Below are 23,950 nucleotides of genomic sequence, written 5' to 3'. Positions count from 1 at the left end.
TTTTCTTTTCTTTTCTCTGCCTTCAAGCTGACGGCTGCAGGTTTTATCTCTGTTACATAAACTGACCACGTGCCTTTTGGCAAAGCCACGCCTACATGGAACGCCATCCAAATCTGTCAAGGTTATTTTAGCTGAAGTTGTGCCAGTGTGGTTTGACACACTTCCTCTCTGCAGCTGTGTTTATGTGCGGATGTTTATTGTTCGTTGTTCGTCAGACAAACCCTATCCTCTCAAGTTTGAGGTTGTTTTTTTTTCCATAAGTTTGGGCATAGAAAATAGATTCTGATTAATTTTGACTTTTAGATGAAATCATAAGAAAGAGCTTTAGCTTACGTGTCATTGCTTCGTAATGCTAGAGAAGATTTCCAATATTGAACTGAGTAATTCGTGTTATTTGGCCAGTCTGTTTTGCCAGTCCTGCTTAGCAGCAACAAATTATGCTTCAGCTTTCATTAATTTCCCATTACCCAATCCTTTTTATTAGTGCTGTCACTAAACACAGTTGACATTTTGGAATTACATCAACTCTGTCCAGGTTTGCATAAGTTCGTCCATTGGAGGACATTTGTTTTCCAAGCAGAAATTCCTTACAAGCTGATCCATTCTGGTTTTGCATTGAAAAATTCACTTATTTGAAAAAAGAACCTAAATAATGTGTAATAAAGCATCATAATGTGTAATGTCTTTATACCCCTTAAGCTTTTTCCTGTTGTATCACATTGCAATCACATGTTAAAGTTTTACTAGGATTTTATGATAGGTTTCAGCATTTCTCATTTTTTTTTCTACATAAAAATATCTGAAAAGTTTGACTTGAGTTTGTGCTCGGTTCTGTTAGGAAATAATTTGTCGGTCAACATTTTTTGCCTCAATTAGAGGCACATGTGTATTTTGATTTTTTTCTTACCAGCTTTGCACATTTGGAGACAAAAGATAATCCATTCAATCTGTCCCTGTCAGATAGGATGGAGAGCACCTTTTAACATCAGTTGGCTTTAGGAATGGACTTTGATTAGGCCACTAAAACACATGAATATGCTTTATCTATCACAGGTGTATCCAGTTATATCTTCAAAGGAAAATAAGCAATTGTGACTTACATTAAAGACCAAATCATCGGCAACAGGCTATTTTTCCACGCATAGAAAGTCAAACTCTGTTTCCCATAAACAAAGCCCACCATATTTAGCTTCTGTAAATAAACCCGCAGGCAAGTCTTGTTAAAAAACCTGCATTTAGTTTTGATCTTTGTTTTGTTTTTTTCTTCTTTTGTTTAAACCTATGTCTCTCAGTTTAGCAGTGAAAAGCCTATTCACAATGGGGGACCGCTGGATACAAGGGTGCTTAAATAAGACACAAAAAACACCTTGAAATAAAAGCTGTTACAGTGCAGTTGCTGTTACTAATGCAATCGTCTTATAGTTCTCTCCCACCTAAGCGGTTGACCTTTGCAGTTATAATAATCTCCACGGACCTCTTGGCTGCCTCGTACTCTCCTGCCAGTTTAGTTCAGCATCCATGTTTTTGCAATATCACCATGATCTTTCCATTCTAGGATTGAGCAATGAGTGAGATCCTTAACTCCTCGTTGTGTGCTCCTTGGTCTTCATGGTGCTGTTTGTCCACTAATGTTCTCTGACTCCTTATCTGAAAGGCTGTGTCTGTACTGAGATTGAACTACACACATATGGACTCTAATTACTAATCATATATCTTCTGAAAGGTAATTTGGTGGACTACATTTTGGGCTATCAGAAGGTAGTATTTAGCCTTTAGAACCCTTCTCAGATTGATTATAAGGAGTGCACATTCACCCCATCGTTTATCATTCATGAAAAACTACCAGTCATAACAATTTTATCGTTGCCTCGATGACTTTCAATTAATGATGTTAAATATAAAACGCCTTAATCATCTGAATGGTATTTTTACTATTTTATCCACTAAAGCATCAGAAAATATCAATAAATATTGAAAATATGACTAAATGCAGTTCCTGTGTGCCGTTCAGCAATATAAATCACATTTAAGTAAGTGGTGTTCTGAAGAAAACAATTTCAATTGGGAAGGTTTTTCTAAGAAAAGTAATTGTGTTTGTGACAATATCATGCTGCCATAGCCATACAATTATCTAAAAAAAGAAACAATAAATAGGTTTTCAATCATAATTTGTATTGTTACCACAATAGTACCAAAAAATATTGCAATAAAATTCTAACTCCATATAGCCTCCTCTACCCATCAAGTCATTGTTGATGGCATTTCTACGTTAGGAATGTGTCAGTCCTTGTGATCAGGACAAACTGAGATAATATTAAAGACTAAATTTGAAATGCTAATGCTAACTCTTTCTTCTGTCCATGTCTCTTTGCGTTGAGTGTTTGCGCCTGAACCTCTCTGTGACTCTTCACAGTCTAGAAGGATTCCAGCTCTTGTTGCACTCAGACATACAGCAGGAGGAGATGGTTGCAGAGGCATGTCTGGGGATGTGGTCATGAGAGGCTGGTATTTTATGGAACATACTGTACTAAGCTGTGGTGTTCCTGTAAACCTGCTAAAAATAGATGGCGCTGATAAAGAGTACGTAAAAGAAAAACAATGCGGAGGTGAATGTAAAACAGACTCACAAAGCTGGTTCATCTTCCAGCTCCCGAAGCCTGAGCGGAATAGCTGGAAGCTCAGACGAGTTTAGTTCAAGAGGAATCCTGGTGAACATTGCATAGATGTCTAACGAATTTCATAAATTTTTTTGAAATTTATGAGCCTCTGTGTAAGGTTTTTTTTTTCTTTTTACTTTTTAGGACTTGATGGATTTATGTTTTTTATTGGACAATTAAGCTGCAGTCACATTCGTAACGTGTTTAAGTTCAAAACCACAAGTCCTTCCTCTGTCAGAACTCTTCCCCTTTACAAATATAGATTTTAAAATGAGCCCACGTAAGAGGCAAGGCTTCAGCTTTCTGAAGCTATGCCTGGGACATAGCTGGGACATTTGTCTTGTCCCTTTCAGAAATGTGTTTAAAGAAAGAAATGTGGCTTTGTCATTGCCTACTCAGTCTAAAGCACATTAAAAACAGGCATAGATTCAGCTTTCTGAATCTATGCCTGGTCTGGTGTTCTGTTCGGCTGTAGTACTTTCTTGGAGGAGGGCGTCTGCTGATATAATACCAAACTTTGTCCATGCCCTCCTATTAACTTTTTGCTTTTCAGTAATATAATGAATACTCCTACAACAGCTCTTCTGTTTCTTTTGTGTAAATCTGTTCTGTCTTCTCAAAACCTCAGTCGGACTTGGCAGATGGCCGCTCATATTGAGTTGGGTTCTGCTGGAGCTTTCTTCCTGTTAAAGGGGAGTTTTTCCTCTCCACTGTCGCTACATGCATGCTCAGTATGAAGGACTCCTGTAATGTCAAGTGATTGTCTGCTGGTGCTGTGTTCTCGTCCAGGAGGAGTGAATGCTGCGAGTTGGTGAGATGATGCAATCATCTGGGTCTCCTTGGATAAAAAACTTTTTAAGCTAATCTGAATAATAAACTGATTTTAATTCACTGGAATGTATGTACATGGTAAATAGACTGAAATTGTATCATTTTGACCACTCAAAGCACTTTACACTAGAGTCTCATTCTCCCACACATTTATTCACCAATACACAGATCGGTAGGCAACTTGAGGCTAAGTGCCTTGCCCAGGGGCACATGGACATGTGGAATTTGAAATCTAAACTACATCCTTTTGATCACAAGACAGCTATTCTACCCACAGAGCCATAGTCGCCCTCAGGTGTGGCTGAATTGAAACTTATTTTTATTTAGTTTTTTTTATTCCACTATGTTCTATATAACTAAATTAAAATGAATTGATTGTGTTATATAAAAAATAACCAGGATTTTTCTTGTGCCTTTCTGAAATCTGTTTAAAGAAAGAAATTTGGCTGCCTACTCAGTCTAAAGTACATATTAAAAATCAAACTTCTTTGGCTGTCTCCTGTGCTTTCACTCCTTGCTTTCATAAATAAAATTAAATAAGTTCTTTCATATAACTTACATGCAGCTTTATAACTGCTGTGTGGCTCCCTACATGCACTGCTCGCCCAATGTTCCCAATTGAGATTCACCCATTGCCTCATTCTCAGACTTTTAACTCTGTAGCTCTCGATCGTCTGCACTCAAGCACTCATGCAGATATTTAATATTCACCACATCCCTGTCTTCTCCTCCTCCTTTTTTTAATAGCTCTGTTCTTGGCAGTTTTTATGGCCTGCCCCCTCGGTTACAGTATCCCTTCTGGAATCTTGGCCTCCTTTCAAAAATCCTAAATCAACTGCAGGCTGCCACAGCAGCAGCCTGGGCCCCCTTTGCTCCATCACCCCACATTTTGACCTCAGGGAGCATTTGTGTGCAGGAAAAAAAAAAAAGTTTGAGACTGACTGGTTACCCTTTGAAGGTTTTGAACTTTAGTTTCTTCAGTTATTTTTTTTTTTATTGCCTCCCTCTAAGTAAATTAGTAAAATTTTAGAATAATTTATTTTGTTGCACTTTCTGATAAAGCAGCTGACAGCTTTTAATCAGTATTTGCTTTGCTAATAGGAAGGCACAGCATTAAGATCTCATACTTCATCAAAATATGTATTTTTTTTACACTGACAAATGCCTGCATAAAGCATGCTGTTTTAAAGACAATATTCTGATATGTCTGTTGCTGTACTTTACCTGCAGTGAATGTGTAAAATTGCCCCAAAACCTATTTTATATCTTGATGGTCTTCCCTACCTCACCACCCCATTTCTCAAAAACTAGCATATTTTCTTTATTCCTCAAATATATTTTATCTCTATTCTTGCTTTATTTTTCAGTCGTGCTTCTAAAGTTCAAAAAAGAAAAATAATGAAAACATCTACAGTGAATCTTTTAAGGTTAAAACTAAGCCTTATTTGAACAGTCAAATATAATTAAATTATGAGCAAAGACTCAAAATGTAAAAAAAAGTAGTTTTTTAAAAATTAAACTGTCAGCATTATGTAAAATTGACTTTGTCCAGAAGCCGGTTAAAACGTTGTTAAAGGCTTAATGGAGAAACATTGTGATGACTTCCTGAAGACGGAGTGTTTGAAAGAGCAGGAGCTTCTTAAAGAGACAGAGGCCCAATTTCAAGGTGTTAAATTGCAAAGTCAAATTTCTTTAGTCATGATTTACATATACAACATTTCATAACAACTGAAGGTAACATAGTTACTTGATTGCGCTATAAAAGGGTGCCATGTTCCTGGAAAATACATAATACTGCCCTTGGAAGCTTCTCCTTTACTGCAAAAAGGCTGCTAAATATATCCACTTGGATTTGTAATACTATAAAATGCTATTATAAAGCACAGTGTGCCCTCTGTTTATGGATGTACTAAAGGCAGGAATGGCTGAAAAAAAAATCAGTATTTTAAATCAAAAATCTCCCCTTCTGCTTTTGTAGTTTGTGTCATTTGTGCAAAATCAAACTCTTTTGCAGATGTATTTCCAGGAGCCCAAGGCTTATGTCCTCTTTTCACCCGAGTCCTATTGGTGTTCCTTTACCTTTGAATGACCCTCCTGTCTCATTTACTTGTCTGGTTTGTCTGTTATCCTCTTGTATGCAACATGTTGGTCTGTTTTGTACACACAGACCAACAGCTGGCCCTTTTGATCACTTTACTGGGGTGTGAAGCTAAGCTCTTGTCAGCACAGGGGTTCCTCCTCTGAGCTTTCATGTGGGTTTGTGTTCTTCGGATTTCACATGTACCGAGATCCTCAGCAAAGCAGTGAATCTGTTTTTTTCACCCACATGTGTGTGATGTTATTCTGACGAGCTCTGCTACACATTAGTCCTGTGATTTACTGAGTTTGGTTGGCATGTCCTCCCCAAGATGTCTCACTGGCTCATCCGTCTTTGGTCGTCCGTTGTATCTGGTCTGGCTTAGATTTCCAGCCTCGATGGCTGCTTAGCAATAGAAAATGTGCGTAGCTGATGATCACAAACATCCATCCAGGGTTCCTACAGAGTTTGGAAAAGTAGCCACAAGTGTTATCTGAACTTTAGTCTCACTCTCGCTGTCCAAAAGTTGCATGATTTCCATCCGTCATTCCTTAAAATCTGGAATTTTTACACAAAAAGCCAAATCAATTTTATTTATAAAGCACATTTCAAAGCAAAGTTCTGCGCAGTACGAAAACAGATCAAAACAATGAATATGAGAAATGTGTTGGAACCTTTCAACAGCTGCTTGTGTCATGATAAAGGCTGAAACTGTCTTTTTCCAGATCGCCTTGTTGTACCTGCGAACTTGTAAATGCACACTGTACTCATCAGTATTCAAAGACGTGAGATGGTGCAGTCAACGTGAAGACAAAGACCACAGAGTTTCTGATTATCATCTTTACAAAAGGGGACTGTGTCCCAGCCGAGCTTTCATTAAGTTTTACACAAAGGCATCAAACACATCTACGCTCACAGGGGACTGAACAGTGTTTAGGTCGATCGTGTGTGGCTTAAAGAGGTTTGGACATCAACTTTTCTGTCAAGACACGTCCTTTGTTCCATTGAAGCGATGCCAGTCTTTGTTCTCGATTGGTAAAACTGTCCTGACTCATTCATCAACCCCCTTCTGTTACCCATCAGTGTACAGTGAGTGTGAACTACAGGCTCAGTTTGTTGTGGTCTTTCGGGAAGGCCAATCACGGCCAACAGAGATTTTATTTTATTTTTTAACTCGTTAAAGCCTTACTATTTTAACACACAGTGTCGTGTAGGGATTTTTTTTGCTTCTTTTTGATTCTGGAATGTACTCTTCATTTGTTAAGGATTGCATATTTCTTAGGGTTGCTTTCCAGCCGAGAAACCACAAACTTCAATGCATTTTATTGCGATTTCATGTGATTGTCAACCATACCAAGTATTACAAAGTGAAATGAAAATGATAAATGGTTTTACAAAACAAGACCTGCTAATCATTTAATCCAGTATGGAAAAGAGAGTCTGAATATTTTGCTTATTCTACTTTGCAGAGACAGCACACGCTCTTTCTACTGTTATTGGAGAGCATATGTGAAAGCCAGTTGAATTTTGGGCAGAAGCATTGTAAAACGAACATGCTTTAATCCAAGCCATTCCACTAAAACTCTGGCTGCATGTTTAGGGCCCTCATCGGGTTTTCTTCAACACAACCCTGTGTCAAACCTTTCCACAGCACTATCCTTAACCTTTCTGGATTGTTTCCTTGATTTTATGATGTCTGTTCGCTCATCTTCTGTGCCAAAGCATGCAGTTACAACATTATTGTTTAGTTTAACTTTTTCTGTGAGTTTTTGTTTCTTGGTCCATAAATTCTACTTACATGCATACATGTGTTGCAAAAACATGTGATTGATGTGAGCACATGGCATTTAAAATATAATACCTACGGTATATTGCTTTCCAGCAGCCTTTTATTTATTGCTCGCATCGATATTGCCATGACGACTGTGGTTCAAAACATTTTGCAGCTTGAACAAATGTAGCGTCTTTCACAAAGGCTTAACGTAACATAAACAAAATGAGAATTCAGCGGGACATGCGGCACAAAGGCCTGTTACGGCGCGCTGGGAGTGGTTGCATCAGGCAGTTGGAAGTGCTTTAGCTCTTCTGACACCCTGTGTTTTAAATACATCTCAGTGCCAGCAACCACAGAATGTCCTCCAGGGCTATTGTTGTTTTAGACATTTGTGTTTGAACAGCAGCCTGTATTTTAAATATCTCCTTTTTCTCCGGGAGTCGCTACAGGCCTGAGTCACGTTGACATTCCTCATCTGAATCCATTCCTTCTTCCTTCAGATTCCGTCTTTTGTTGAGCGTTTCGAGGTGCATCTCAGCAAGTTAGAGTATCACTGAAAAGTATACCCAATGGGCTCCAGCTTTTTGAGTAATGGCTTTTTGTGTTTTACCTTCCTTCTCAAGAGTGTCATTGACTGCCTGCTGATGAACTGTTTGGTCAGCAGTTTTCCCTTTGATTGTAAAGTCCAGCAGTCTACAGCCTACAGCTGTGAAGCCACAAGTGGCTCATTAGATGTTCCTCAGTAGCTCGAGCATTTGCCCAAAGGCATAAAATACCAAGGAATGGTTTTTAATATAACATTTTAATGCAATATTTGTGTAGAATTTCTACATTTTTGTTAAGATTTCAAAACACATTCTAATAGATTGCAAATGCAACTCTTTAATGTTGACTTTAACAAATATGGATCACTTAGATTTAAAAAAAGATCAGTTTATCTTTTGGTAAACGTTTATGCTCTTCATTTTAATACCTAAGAACAAATTGTGTCTCTGTAAATTAAATATATCTAAAAAGCTCACAGTTGTGTCCTGTTGTTGACGTTTTTATCAGAAATCTATATAATCTTGTTTTGAAAAGACATGTTGCTTTTATGGGTTTAAACAAGTCTTTTAGTTGAGCCGAGGACCAAAATGCAAAGGTTCTTGACCGCTGCTATATGGCTTCAGCAAATTGATGATAGAGGAAGTTATTTAAATCAAAATTATATTTGTGACATAAGACTTTTAGAAACTTTAATTTATTGTTTTTAAAAGGGTCTAAGACATAATCATTAAAATGGAAGTAAATGCTTAGAATGCATCACTGTCTGTCATGACTCTATAATTTTTTTTTTGTTGTGATCTCTATCTTTTCAGGAAACGCTGGATTCCATCACTCTATAAGGCATCTTATGTGGAAATAGTGGCAGATAACAAAATGGGTTTCCTGCTTATCGTAGGTTTGATCACAGATTATATAGCTGTCATGACTCCAGTTTTTCTGAATGCAAAACACCCGAGTACAGATACTGTGCACGGATTGGCTCTCTGTTGGAGACACCTGACCCAACCAAAACATGGGAGCTCATATGTTGAGCCATCAATTATGCATGACCTCCGTGGCGTCAGGTTTTCTGTAAAAGGGGAGCTCTTTATGCCTTTTTTTTCTGGTCATTCTAGTCACCCTGTGACTCTGATAGCACTTTGTTTTTTGCCTACAGCAAAGGTCAAACTCTATTGGCCATGTAATCTAGAGACACTACTGAGACCTACAGCAGAGAACTGAGTCAGTTAGCATTTAAATCAAATCGGAGAGGATCCTTCATCCATAAGTTATGGTTGTTTCCCATAACTTAAAGCTTCAGCGAGTCATATATTTGCCAAGAAATATCATATATTTCTTTAAACAGTTGAAAAATAGTTTTTCCCGTGATGTGACTCTTGCAGGTGTTGCCTAAATCCCCGAGGAAAGAAAAAAATAAATAAAAACCTTGATATACAGTAGTGGCTACATGTCTGTGCAGGATGTGGTTTGCTGGTCGCTGCAGTCACATTGTACATGCAACATTGACATTCCGTGGCAGCCGGCTTTGTTGTTGATCCGGTTTTTAAAAAGCAACAGCAGTGCATGTACACAGTTGGAGTATCTTTCTGAGCGACGAGTCTGACGACGAGACTGCCAGTACTGCCAGTTCTCCTGCTGCCTCTCAGAGACCCATCTGTACCAAGGCCAGAGTCTACTCAGCTGTTATTGAGCTTATTTGGTGAGCTGATTGGGTAGCTGGGTGGACTAAGAGGGGGGAGGGGGTGTTTGGGTTTGGGTTGAATTGGCTTGAACTGGTGTCGATTTCAAAGATAGTCCAGGTCAGCTGTGATCGTTTAGCTGCTGAGCCTTTATCCCTCTGCTATTGTGTAACAGAGTTTCCGGCAGCTGTGAGAACAGAAAGAGAGGGTACATTTATTGGACATGAACAGATGTATATTTATCGCTCTTCTCTGATTTAGCTCTGTTTATAATCTGTGTTGCCTTATTGTAATTTCTACTCTTCAAAAGTAATATTTCACCAGGAATCTGTTTTCAGTCACGAAACAGAGAAACCTTTACATTTATTTTAACTTTATTATTCGGATGTAAAAAAAATGGCTAGGTAGAAAAACTGAGAATAAATGCAGGAACACTTTAAATAAATGACAACATAACTGAGAAGTTATTTCAGCAATTCAGTTTAGATATTAAAATTATTTTATTATATTGGTAACTTAAAATGCTTTTGTAAATTTAGATGATTATGGTTTACAGGCAATTCAATTTACTTTTAAAGAAAATTAGATTTAAAAAAAATATTTTGACCATAGAAATGTATTTATAACAAAATATGTCCTAGTTCTGCAGTACAGTCTACTTCCCTTTTCTCAGTGGCCCAGTAAGAGTCTTCCAACATTGTTTCTAGTGGCTTCACACAATAAATATGACAGTGGTAGCCCATGTCCCAGATGCTTCTGTGTGAAGTCTCTTGATAGACTGACTCAAACTTCAAACCCACGTCTTGTTAATATCTTTCAAACTTTGGACTTTGCTTAACAAACTTTTCAAAGTTGCAGCCGTACTTGTTGGTTACGCTGCTTTTACTTTCAAAATATTTACCTTCCACCAAACTTTTCAATAGCAACTTGGATACAGTCCGAATAACTAGTTTATGTTGCAACTACCTTTTATGACATGCCAGGTGAAGGATCTCAATGACTGTCTGTTGGACATCTTTCAAGCTGTCATTTCCACGTCCCCTTTATGTAAGACATGGCCTTAATTTAACATTTTTGAATTTAAAAAATCTGTTGTGTTAATTAGTGTTAAATACTTTCATTTTATTTAACTGATCAGCTTGAAACTCGGATGTCTTAGGTTGGGGAACAAAGTCTATTTTTTCATCCTTAGAAAGCAGACCTGGAAGATTCTAACAAATATCATATTTCAATTATCTTAACCTTATGATGACAAGGTTTCCCCCAGAAAACTCGCTAAGTCCGGTGGTTAGGTGCTAAGGCAGTCATTCATCCAGTGGCCCATTGTGTTTTTGAGTTAAAAATTTTTTAAAATTGACAGGAAATTTGAAAATATCACTTGATAGTTATGTGTTCTTGAAAGATTAATATCTGAACAAACTATAAAGACTTAAAAATTGCAAACATAAAAAAAAAACTTAAATAAGCAATACTTAGCCTGGTGGGGGCACCAGTAAAGTCTGTGGCCCGCCAGGCTAATAATACACTGAAATCCTGGATAAAATTTTGAGGGATGTAGAAGGTGGACTAAGAAATATGTAAATGATGTACCCTGACAGTTTATTGTGAACACATAGGGTCATACATGCTTTAGATTGTTGTTTTCAAAGAACCACAGGACTGTTTGTTTTCCAAGACATAAATTAAGTAAGTAGGACTGGCTAGAATTGATACAGCCTAATTTAAGTTGAATTCGATAACTCCTCCCACCAAACTGCTGTGTTTTTTCTTGCTCTTTATGTGGTGCAGCTTCAACATCGTAAACTCTGGGGGACAGTAATGCATCGACTGTACTGCCAAAATCCTAACTTTATGTGAGCTCGAGGAATTCTTTGATCTCTCTTTAGATTGTCTCACAGTCCATTTCAGAAGCAAAAAAAAAGAAAAAAAAGAAAAGAAATCCAGTGTAAACATAAAGAATATGTGGATTGAAACCCTATCTGATCTGCAGGCAGCTCTGCCTTGTGACTTCTTCACTATGTAGAGGCAATTCAAGCAGGATTTGCCTGAACAGCGAGAACAAACAGCCTCATTACAGACGAACTTCCTGCTCAACTCTGATCTGAGTCTGACAAAGACAGAAGGGAGGATTAATGATCCCTCTGCTGCTGCACATGCAGTGTCATGACTTGGAACATGATGTTCAATACATTGCTTATGCTTTAGGGTAAAACCAAAATCTAAAGTCAAGCAGAGGGTGAGGGTGTGTCTGCACTGTGGATTGCTTCACATAACTTCAATGTGTTCAAGATGTAGAAGAAATTCTTTACGGTATGGGAACGGTCTGCTGAGTAAGATGTCGACTGGGGCAAGTCCTGTACACCTGTGCAACATTCCAAAGGTAGGACTAATCAGGGTCATGTACACCTGAGCCAAACTGACTCTTTATTAGATATTAAAGCTGGCTGGGTCACGTAAAGGGTACGAGACTTAACAGGAGCTCTCACTGTTTTCAACAAATCAAAACAGTTTGGGAAATGAGTGTAATGTAATACCCAGCAATTATTTTATTGGATTTTATGTAACAGGCCTATGCAAAGAAATACTTAGCTGTGAAGAATCTCTCTGCCAGCTTTGTACAAACGGATATTCTTGCCCATTCTCTTTTGGAAAAAAAGGTTTATGTCTGATTGGATGAAGAGTGTTGGTGAACATCAGTTTAATAATATTTCCAGTCAGAAGAAACATCCATCCACACACACACACACGCGCACGCCCACGCAGAGTGTTATGTCTGACACACCATTCTCAAAAACACAGCCTGATAATAGAAAGCTTAAGGAAACACTAATAGAACTATAAAGGATGTGCTATCTTGGCTTTGACCCACAGCGGGTCCAATTCATTTTATTTTTTTTATTTCACTTTTACTCAGAGATGTTTCCTTTTGTAATCCTTCAGTACATTTTGTTCGCACGTTCATTGAGTTCAACAACATGTTTAGTTGCGTTCCTCATTCCTGTTTGTTGAGTGTAATTGTATTTGCAGAGGCCACGATGGCGTGAGGAAACGTGAAAGAGAGTAGCCTTGAAGAGCATTTTCTCTCTAAACTGCACTTGTTTATGTGGTTAGGATTCAAAATGTACAAAAGGACAGTAGAAAAAAAATTAGGAGGAAGCAAAGATGCATAAAATTGGGTTTTTGAGTGTATTTGCATGGGCACTAGATTTTCCCTCAGCTTTCCAAGGTTGATAAGGAGCTGTTGTTGGATATGCTTTTTCTCTAACACAGAGGATGTGGACATCTTGAGCTATTCTGGTTGTTATGTTGGTAAAAGTTATTGAGAAAACTATTTTTTTAAGATTGTACTTATTCTCCTATTGATACTGCATTGACTAGACGAGATGGATCGTCTCGTTTAATCAAAAGTGGAGCCAACTTCCACTTTTTTCTGGCTTTAATCTTACTGTATTTTACAAGTGAACCAGGCTCTTTTGCTTCTGTCTGCTGTTTCAACACAATAGAAAAAAGTGAAATACAGAACTGATCAATGGGGTGTCTAAAACAATGAGTGCAGAGCTGGGATTAAAAAAGTAATGTCAAATCTGTGTCCGTCAAAGCCATGTATCAATTATTCACTACCAGAGAAAGCAGTTAACTTCCCCGTCCTTAAATCCAAATCTTTCTTCCCCCATCAGCGGTGTTTGTGTGGTCGTATGCATTAAAGGATCTTATGACCATGCTGTAGTGAAATCTTGCTGCATCTGACTAGTCATACCTCCCACCCACTCATCATGTATCTTCTCCAAAGACACTAAGTAAAGAGCTTGCTGGCTCCTGCAGCATTCTGGGTTATGTTAATGATATGGCTGTACAAAGGCACTGCCTGCTTTAATTATGGAAGAGTGTTAGGCTCCTTGCTCCTGCTCCCCTTTCCGTTTCTTTGATATTCCTTCATCTTCTACCTCAGATTTCTTTCACTACTTCCCTAATGTGAGGTTTTTGATTTCCCCTCCTCTGCTTAGTGAGAAGGGGCGGACTAATCCGCTGAATCACATATGTCACCTACCCGAGGTAGCAATGAATAGGTCCTAGATTACCAGTGGACACTAATCGCATTTAGCCTCTGGGATGATTGTTCCTGTTTGATTTGGGCCCTGATTTTTACCCAGCTGTTGTCAGGCAACTGTTCTGCTTCCTCATCAGTATTTCTTACAAGATTCTGTGAAATATGTCTTCCATACAAGACACAGACGGTGATCATACTTCCAAAAGTTACCCCTGCTCAGAAATCTTTATTTCTGTGGCCCCTATTTTGAAGTCACATAGGGTAAGGGCAAAATAGTTCTAAATATCTTTAAGGAACAAAAATAAATAGATTACAAGGGAAGCCTGTCTTTTCAGTAATCACAGATTTTTCTGTGGAAGGAGACTCAAAATTATTTCCAGCAAAACTGCCTATTCATTTTTATTTATTTATTTACATTTGAAAAATTCTAAAGAAAATGGAGCTTGAGAACCTGAAATTCCTCGGCACATTCATACTTAAAACGCTATTGGCCGGCATTTGCAAAGCAGTCAATCTAGGAGTGGTATTTTTATTTATTTTCCTTGATTGACTGTTCCCCCAAGAGCAGTTGTAAGAAAGCCCATGGTTGCCAGCTGCTGTGGTAGTGCTACAGAAGCTGCACATTAATATGTATTAAGGAATGCTTGGTGTTTTAACCAATAAAATAAGCAGTCAACAGGGTTTTTTAGACGGGGCTCCGAAGTATTTGCTAATTTTAGCTATTTGCAGATCACTGTGGTCTCAAACACCCACAAATGCATCGGGGTCCAATGTGTTTTACTAAAATTTACTTGACATGTAAGAAATGCAATAATAAACAACACAGAACCCAACAATTTTTGATGCTCTTTAAAAGACAACAACAAAAAACCAGTTTGACTATCTATATCTAACCATTTGTAGCACATCTCTTCTCATGTGTTCAAAATATGAATCAGTCTTTGGGTTCATGACAAACATGAAATTTTGATGAGCCTTGCACTGATAATGATGAATCAGTGTGTTTTTCTCTGTTTCAATCATTTATTGTTTGTGATTCGAATGCAAATCACTTCAGGCTGTATTTGAATGAATGGTGCGGTATAAATACATACACATGTTCTTCCTCTGATTATTAAGCTCAGTCACATCTCACTTTACATTAAGAAACATTTTATTCTCATTCGTGACATCACATTAGTTTTTTATGTGCTTCTTTTGCTTTGGTAAGAGCATGAATAGTTGTAGGAGATATTAACTATGCATTTACAGATTCATCAGAGCCATATATATTTTTGAGGACTTCTACAGTTTGAATTTTCTGGCTCTTTTTTTTTTTTTTTTGTCTCCCTTGTTGCTTTCTTTTTATCCAACCCATCCTCTATGCAAATACAGTATGGTGGGCACAGAGGCTCCACTATTTGCAGCCTCTGTGCCAACAGTAAATTTTCCTTCTGACAAGCCTTGTATCATTGTCTTCTCCTTGTGTGTCGTGACCTAAGGATTACCCGCCCCCTCCTCCTGTCTCCTTGAACCGTGCATAGTGTGGGCTCCCGTCAACAAGGCCTTGTGTCCTCCGCTCTTTGCCGTTTCTCCCAGCCTATCTCTCCATCCTGTCGTCCCCCTCGTCTCTCATCAGCCCTTTCCTACGGAGCACTATGAGTTTTATGACTGCTCATGTGGTGAACCCAGCCCCATAAGGGAGACCAAACGACCGACCTTGAATTGATACTGTGAATGCACTGACATCCCCATACAACCCCATCCACAACCTGAAAATACTGACACACTGCAAGCCTGAAGGACTCTTGCTGTAGCTTCTGTCTTTGAGGGTCAGAGTGCAGGAGCCAAAGATGTTCACTCTCCAGATAAAAAATTCAGTTTTTTTGTGACCATGATTAATAAAGTCAAAACCTGTTTCACCATTAACGCAGCAACTTTTTCTTAGGAGTCCGTCTGCATCCAACATCCTTTACTGGTCAATATTTGTGCTATTACCTTTCCAAATCTCTCTGATTCTGAAGGTCTCTTCATCTTGGTGTTCTTCATGTTCAGTTTTCTAGCAGACACTGTGAGGATCTGGGTCTACACTGTCTGGTATTTGCAGCTGTTCATCACTTTTTGCCCAGCACATCTCCTGGTGATGTGGTGTGGTGTTTTTGTGCCAGACTAACTTTGTGGAGCTGTTGCCAAATGTTTCATTTTTGTTTCATCCAAACATGAAGGAATGTATTTAACTATAATATTATTGATGGAAGCTGTAATTATAGGTTTGATTATTTTTAACTGAAATTTCATTACGCTTTTTCTTCTTTACTCAGTGTCCTCCAATTCTAGATGAGTTTTAACATCTGAGCCGTTAAAACATACATCATTAAGGGAAGTGGGACTCCATCCAAATGGCTAGATACATTATTGATATGCAGAGCAGGAGTAACTAACAGTTAAAATATCTCCTATCAAATTTTGCTTCCAAGCACCCCTTTGGCGCACACTCTAGCATTGTAAAGATGATTATGATTTGATATAATGGCCAGCTCTAACCGCAACACATGCTTCCCACAAGGTTTGAAGGAATTTTAGCCAGGCCTGAGTGGGATCTTTAAAAGAATCCGCTTCTATTTTACCTCTCTACTCCTCAGAATACAACCTGCAGCTCCTTTAGTGTTCCTCCCAGGCTCCTGGCTGCCTCCCTAACCGTTTTCTATCTTGTACACTGGTGCAGACTCTCAATCATTCAGGAAATGACAGTCAGGCAGCTGGACCTCTTCTCTTGTTTCTTGAAGATGTTTCACCTCTCCTCTAAAAAGCTTCCTAAGTTTGAACATGGTTGGAAAAAAACAGGCACAGAACAAACACTAATGGGGTCATTGAGGTCACTAATGGGGCAATCAGGACACATGAGTCACTGGGTCTACCCTCTATTCAGCTCAATTGATTTATTATCAGTAATGCAGACCAGTCACTTTTATTATTGACTGTCTTTTCTGTACCATGTGGTATAAAAATGCTGTAGATTGTTTTGTACACTTCTTCTGTCTGATACCTTTTAAGCATTTGTCACCTCACTACAGAGAATGGTTTTAGTTAAAGGATTCGAGTGAGTCAAGCTTTATTTAAAACCATTTGCTGTAATGATGTTAAATGGGAAGATAAAATGACTAAATCCCCCTTCAAACAGAACTTAAACTTTGAAAATAAGTGATTGATCTTGAACTAATTTATGAAACATGGCTTTTTAACTGAGGTGATAGCACATTTTATATCCATATATTTAAAATCGTTTTATAAGATCAGTTTGTGTTTAAAAAAATCTTTGCACAGTATCGGAATCAAACAGGTATATTTTTTGTTCTTCAATAATCCCGTTGCTTGAGAATAAAATGCGTCTAATCTGGAATTAATTCAGGGATTGTTTTCAGCTGTGAACATTTACGGTTTACTGAAGAGCTCTCATTAGACTTGCTTGTTAAAATCGTGGAATTTACTATTTATTCTTCATGGTTAATTGTTGCTTTATAGTCTCCCTCAACATCCTTTCCCAACCCAATTTTGAATCTGCTTGTCTGCACTCTCTGTCCAGGCAAGTAGAAATACGGCAATCGCATTAACAACTCCTGGACCTTTTATGAGAATCAATGTTATTACATTAAATATTGATATTTAATGAGTACATGCTTGATGCTGTTTTGTCTCTGTGCTGTTTGGTTGCTGACAATAGGTCTTCTGCCAAAATGAAATAAGATATTTACAGTAAGTGGGGAAATGAATGTGCTGCTCATTGTGGACACAGGAGGTTAGTCAGGGCATGATCAAGATGCAACTGACATGGTTTCTGGTTCAGAAATGACTTGACGTTAGGAAAGAGACAGACCATGTCCTGTACATGTCTGTGTGTTGTGATTATGGAAGCTCTGACTGCAGCTGGAGTCTGCCTCCCTGCACCTCCACGAACAATCCTGCACTTTTGCACATTTTTCCACACTTCTCCCTTTCAGTCCACTTTGCAACTTATGTAGCGACAACCTTTTGTAGTTTACCCTCTATTCAGAGGGTATCACTGACCATAGGACAAGTGTAAAGTCACAAGGGTTTCCATGATTGTCTGTGCCCAAGTTCTTCTTTTGTTTTTATTTGTGTTGATGATCCTTGCTTTTCTCCTCAGAGGAGTATTTATGCAAGACAGCTTTTCTTACACTGTTTGCCAATTTTATTAAAAATTACACCGTATTTCTGCAGGACGTGTATGAGTAATGAAATGTTTTTATGTTAACACTTTGCAATGCTAGAGCTGGAGCTCTTTATTACTTGCAGTGATTAGTTTTGCATGACTCAGTCTGCCATGTGAGGGGTTCTTCTCCCCACCAAAGGCAGGACAGCGAAGCAGCATCTGATATTTTCCATCCGCCATCATTCATAGCTCTGACAGGCAGCCGAATTCCCCTCGGCCATCCCAGGCTGCAGTTCAAAGCTTTGCATTTGCCACTAGAGACGGGGTGTAGTGGTGAACTTGGGGCCCACTGTCAGAATTTACCCTCAAGATGTTTTCAGTTGAGTGTCCTGTGAAGAGGCAGGAATCTTTTCTGCTTCTGTTTTAGACTTTCCTAAGCACTCACAAGCGGTGTTTTTACTCTTCCTCTCTGCAGACACTTGGAGAAAGAGGAAGAAGCACAAAGCCTTCAAAACAACTCACTGGCATCAAAGTCACATCTCTAGGAGTACAGAGCATTTGAGCTTCTATAAGTTTTTCTCTGGTGAATCAGCTACACTATGAGATTTTTATAAATCAAGGAGGTTTTTCGGTGGGGGAAAAAATAGAAAAAGGGAAGGAAAAAAGTCTTTAAGTTGCTTAAAAGCCTCTGAAATAACATCCCATAATTTCCCTAAATTAGAGCTTACAGCCAGACCTTAAAAAACACCATAAACTGTACTTACAGGGCAGCTTTTATGGTGCTCAGTTTGAAAGTGTAAGCATGTGGTGATGTTGGGACTCGGAGGGCAGGCGTGGGGAGATTAACATCAAACAATCAGTCACGGTGAGCACAAGACTCAGTCTTTTATCGCAGCGCCTCAGTCTCAAATTTCTGCTGTGATTTCAGGCTGGTATAGATAATTTAGAGCTATTGGATAATTAAACATCCTTGTTAGGAAGCTACTTCCTGGCATTAAGCATTTGAGTCATATGAAAGCCCTGCAAAGAACATGAAACCCATATTCTGCATAGTGCTAAGAGTGCATAACCTCTCATCTCCATATTATTTACTTGTGGTATTTGTGGTTGCTTTAACAGGAAGTTTGACTGTTTGTCCTCACAAATGTAATTGTCAACACGTTGTTCCTCCCGAGAGAGCTCAAATTGTCAGCCAAGTATGCTTATGACCAGGGAAACACCAATATGAAAATTTGAACTGATATCGATATTCACTCAGGTTGCCACAGCAAAGAGTTAAATGTCAGAAGATGCCAACAGGAAGCTAAATGCGTTACAAAAAAGTGACTCTGTTCCCATTTAAAGTTTTATCAATTATGGAATATGCATACTATTTACTAATTTTGTGAATTACTTTTTTTTTTATAATGCCGGCCTTCTCATTGCTAATTTAAGCATTGAAAGACTGTTTGAAATGCCCACTTGATACTGATTTTGTTTTTGTTTTGAAACAATATTGAATCCTGTTTATCTGCAGTTATTTTGTTGTAAAATTGTAGGAATAAATGATTACTGATTTGTTCCTCTTTAATATGAAGTTATTTATTTTGAAATGATCTTACAGAAAAAAAAAGTGATATGGTGCACTTTACCATTTTCAGGTATGCAGAACAGGAGTTGGTGATCTGTCTTGTTACCTCTGTCATGTAATCTGGAGAACTCTCCTGTATTTGTCGGTTTTTAGTGATGTACAGAGAGACGGGGCTGTAATTTTGGTCTGTTTTTGGAGAATCATTGTTTTATTTCACATAAACATTTTATAGTGAAAACAACAATTACATTTTCAGTTTATCCAAGCCAACATCTGTAGGATAAATTAGAATAGAGAGAATCTCATCCAGAATCAGTGTTTGATCTCACAAATGCACCTCAAGAAGAATAGTCCCAAAAACACACTCCACAATCTTTCCCAGGATATATGAAGCTGTCAGAGGTGTAAAGATTGAGTCATCCTATTAAATGCTATGGATTAAGAATGGGATGTTGCTCACATTCATGCTATAAAAACAGACAGGTGATACTTTTGGCATTATGATGTAACTGGTCTTCCTTTGCTGCAGGCATTTTAAAGTTTTGCAGGCAATATTTCAATGCTTGGTTGTACAAAGCCTGCTTTTGCTTCCCCTTCCACATGGTTTTGAATTTCAGTCGGTTAGTTCTTTATTCTTTATCACCAGTCAGCATTAGTGGAAGTGAAAGTCCATTCTGCCGGCTATCTAAATTATTGGTTACCATTTTTTTTTATCCACACACTTTTTTGCAACTTTAATGTTGCAAACATTGAGGTTTGGTCAATGATTTCATACATTGTGCAACTCTATTGCCATACAAAACCATTCATAATATGACTATATACTTTGTTTTCTCAATACGTTTTTACATCTTGTTATTTTCTGTTAGTAAATATGCTCTTGTGAGTCTGATAAAGATTAATCATCAAATGGAGATTAAGTTTGATTATATTACATAAGAGCCAACTGCTTTATTTTGGGATTAAAACCATAACAAGATCTTAGCATGTTAAAAAAAAAATGTCTAGAAATTTGTTTACAAAATGAGGATATGAACTGACAGTCACTTCATTTTGTAGAACAGACTTTTAATACTTATGTCCCAGTTTTACCCTTTTAATGTTAATTATTTAATGTTAATTCTTAAAGTTTTCCTCTAAAGAACAAAAGGAACTAAGGTGGACTAAGTTTGTCTTTCATGACTTGAGCGACAAAACCTTGCACGATTCACAATTCACAGAAATGTATCCGTTTTTAACTTTGTAACATCTAAATGCAGTATGCCGCAAGTCTCCAAGTTAGTTTTTGGTAGGTGAAATATTTCTAATGAAGAACATTTCTCAATGATCTTCATCTGCAGCTTAGAGACACTTTTATGCGAGGAAATCAATAAAGTGCCCTTTAGAGCAAGTTTGATCAGGATGCCGTTACATCATTTTATTCTTTAGCTGCTGACAGGCAAAGATATATGAAACCCTTTGTTGGTTAGCCACACCCTGTCGGGTCAAAGTGAACACCATCTTGGGTATTCATATTGGGCTTTTGACAACCCAGCATTGGTTAACCACCTGTCAGATTTACACCACTGCAGCTCAGGGAATCAACGATTCAGTCCTCATTCTCCCGCTCAGTCTTTTCTCTTCTCCTCCTTTCAGATCAGTAAATAATAAGCTTTAGCTTGTGCAGGGGAGCATCACACTGACAGCTTCTTTATTGTTTGCACAGTTTACTTCACACCAAGCCGCCTCCCTCCTTGTACCCTTTCATTGCTCTTTCTTCTCCCGTGCCCACACATGGGAAGAGCTCTCCGGCTAATTAGAGACTTTGCCAGTGGAATTCCAGAAGACAAAAGAAGCCATTCAGGTCAGGATGCTGGTGAAAAGGCTGCACTGGCAGAGGCTTCTCTTTGAAACTCGCCCTCTTGTGAAGACATCCCAGCACTTGACTTAAAGGAGCAGCTCTGTCCTCATTTTTCTATTTTTTTTGTGTGTGTGTTTTCCACTCCATCATCTTTGGCCACCTTACACTGTGGGAAGACAGGTGGGATTTGACTGCTGTCACGCACTTCCAGCACAGGGTTGTGATAGTTCAGACCTGTCCTATTGATTTCATGGAGTTGATCTGCTGCCTCTGTGGCACATCTGACCCATATTCTTTAATGCACTTGTCTTGTCTAGCTGCTGGCTCATCCGAGCTTGTAGAAATCCCTGTCCACTGTGTCGCTGTTCATCCACCTGCCGACTACGCTTGCAGACTCAGGAATCCTTTGAGCAAACTGATCCAGTGACCCTCAACCTGATCAATTAGACAAATTACTGTAGTCGTGTTTAGTGGCTCTGGCTCTTTCTCACACTTCCACCTATTGAATTATCTACCCATCTGGCATTTCCTCAGAAACATTAATTCTTTAGCCCTTAGCTCTTGGCTGTTTTCTTCTAATAAAAATCTCAGAGAATGCATTTAGTGTGGGAGGTTATGGATTTTTTTTTTCTGTTTTATGAATTACTGTACAGCGATGGTTTATTACTAACCTTGGCCCACTGTTTGATCACCCTTTGCTAAGGCTCCTATCCTTTTATGTCATTACAACCATAAATATCAGTGTATTTTATTGGGATTTTGTGACACACCCGTACAAAGTAGTGCCCAGTTGTGAAGTGGAAGGAAAAGGAGACATTTTTAAAAAGAAAAAAAAGGAAAATTTCAATAAGGTGTCATACATTGTCATGCAACTGCCACCATCATGCCACTGATATGCAGTCTATGCAGGCCAAAAGATAAACTTTCTGGTAGATTTGATAGTAATAGGTGTTTGTTTGAGAATAAATATGTATTGCCCCTCCAGAGGTCTGTGAATCAGATAATAAAATCTCTGGTAAAACCATTGGGGCCAGACAAACACAAGCCAATAACGATTCTTTTTTTTTTTTTTTTTTTTTTGCATTTGATGAATTTGAACAAAAAAAGCATAATTTTGTTATGATTCTGTATAAATAGTTTGGTTTTGGTTGTATGCAATGTTAGTTTTCCTGCACACTTAATATTTTGCATGTTGGCCAAGAAGTTGAATTTTTACACGTTTGGCATATGGTCCTGTTTTGATTCCTGGTCATGCTTTAAACTTCTCCACAACTTCATTCCTGACCTGTCAGCAGTGTTCTTTAACCTTCATATTACTGTTAGATTTCTAATGTTCCCTATCAAATGCATTTGGCCTTCACAGAACAGCAACTTCTTGGCCAAATGCTACACTAGTAGAATTATGAACCAGGCAATTTCTGAAGGCGACTGACTGGATTTAGAGGTGTCAGATGAAAAAGTCTAAACAGAAAGGCATCCATAATTATCCTCTACTTTGTGTTGCTCTATCACTCAAAATCCTAATGAAATACACTCAAGTATGTGGTTGTAACATTATAAAGTGCGGAAAAGTTCAATATTTGTTCCATACTATGCAAACCACTATCTTTGATTAAGCTATAAGATTGCGGTGTGTTTTGTAATGTAATTTCTGCAAATGTGAAAAAAACTGCATACACACTCAGTTCTACATGTACACCCCTAAATGCACACAAACTCCTCTCCCCCCCACACACACACAGGGAGAAACCCATCCTTTCCTTCAAGCATTTCCTGTCTGAGTGGACCATAAAGACATGAACAGCTTCCTTCTTCCTCCTACCTTTGTGAAGCACTTTCAGATTCAGGCGTTATGCTTTCCTTTCTCTTTCTCACTCTCACAGTTCTGTCCCATATTTTGCGAAGATTCATTTTTCATGTTTCCCCTCTCACTCTTGTTCTCGTTTTTCACTATTGCATACAAAACAGCTGCTTTGTGTGACAAATGACCTTGTTGTTGAACCCATGACGAAACACATCAGCTGTGCTGATGATTTGGTTGACAGGATGTTGAATCTAAAGCATTTGTGCTTTACTTGATGGCTCCAACTAGAGGCCTGTTGTGTATTTATACTATCCTGCTGTTTTTTGCATTTTATTAAATAGCATTTTTAACCTAAACACACAGCTAACAGTGATGCACAGTGACTTCCTTTCTCTCGGTTTCTGACAGTTTTGCTTGATGTTTCCTGTGGTTCAGAGTAAACACATGCTGTGCTACAGGGACAGCATTTGGAATTCAGCCTGTTGAGGGCAGTGCAACTGGCCTGGTTTTACCTCTGCCAAATATACATATATATTTTTTTAACCCTTGATGTAAGAATGATTTTTTGTGCCGTATTAGTTACCTAGAGGGATAGGGAGAGAGAGAAAATGAATACACAATTGTTAAGTGTGCAGGTATGAACTGCAGTGTTTCAGGTTCAGAAAAAGTCAAGTCAAGTGGAAAGGGTCAGAATTACAATACGTGGGCAGGAATTGGTGAAGGGGTGGATTGACCTGGTGCTGCCATCAGCTTCAATCAGCATTGAAAGTACTAAAATTATCGTGTCTAATGAATACTAAAAAATTGCCTTGACATGGCTGTATAAAAATGTCAATTAGACGATCAAGTCTACTTTTCATCCCCAGAATCGGAACCAAACACGGAGAAGCAGCATCCAAATTTTACGCTCGTCTTATCTGGAAGAAACTTCCAGAAAGCTGCAAAAATGCTGAAACACTCAGTCCCTATATATC

The 23,950-nt window shown here is 38.3% G+C and overlaps 1 protein-coding gene across 2 annotated transcripts in view; it reads left to right on the top strand.

Annotated features, from left to right (window-relative positions):
* thrab (thyroid hormone receptor alpha b) overlaps window positions 1-23,950 on the top strand; it is a 133,487-nt gene that overhangs the window by 28,338 nt on the left and 81,199 nt on the right. The window contains exon 1 of one of the 2 annotated variants that reach the window (XM_032573956.1): window positions 9,499-9,584. The exons of the other annotated variant lie outside the window; for it this stretch is intronic. The gene's annotated coding sequence lies outside the window, so the exon portion shown is untranslated. Of the gene's footprint in view, window positions 1-9,498; window positions 9,585-23,950 lie in introns of those variants that run through there. 2 annotated transcript variants of the gene reach the window in all.

Source organism: Xiphophorus hellerii, chromosome 10 (genome assembly GCF_003331165.1).
Source record: "Xiphophorus hellerii strain 12219 chromosome 10, Xiphophorus_hellerii-4.1, whole genome shotgun sequence".
NCBI lineage: Eukaryota > Metazoa > Chordata > Actinopteri > Cyprinodontiformes > Poeciliidae > Xiphophorus > Xiphophorus hellerii.
This window is presented reverse-complemented; position numbering and strand designations above follow the sequence as displayed.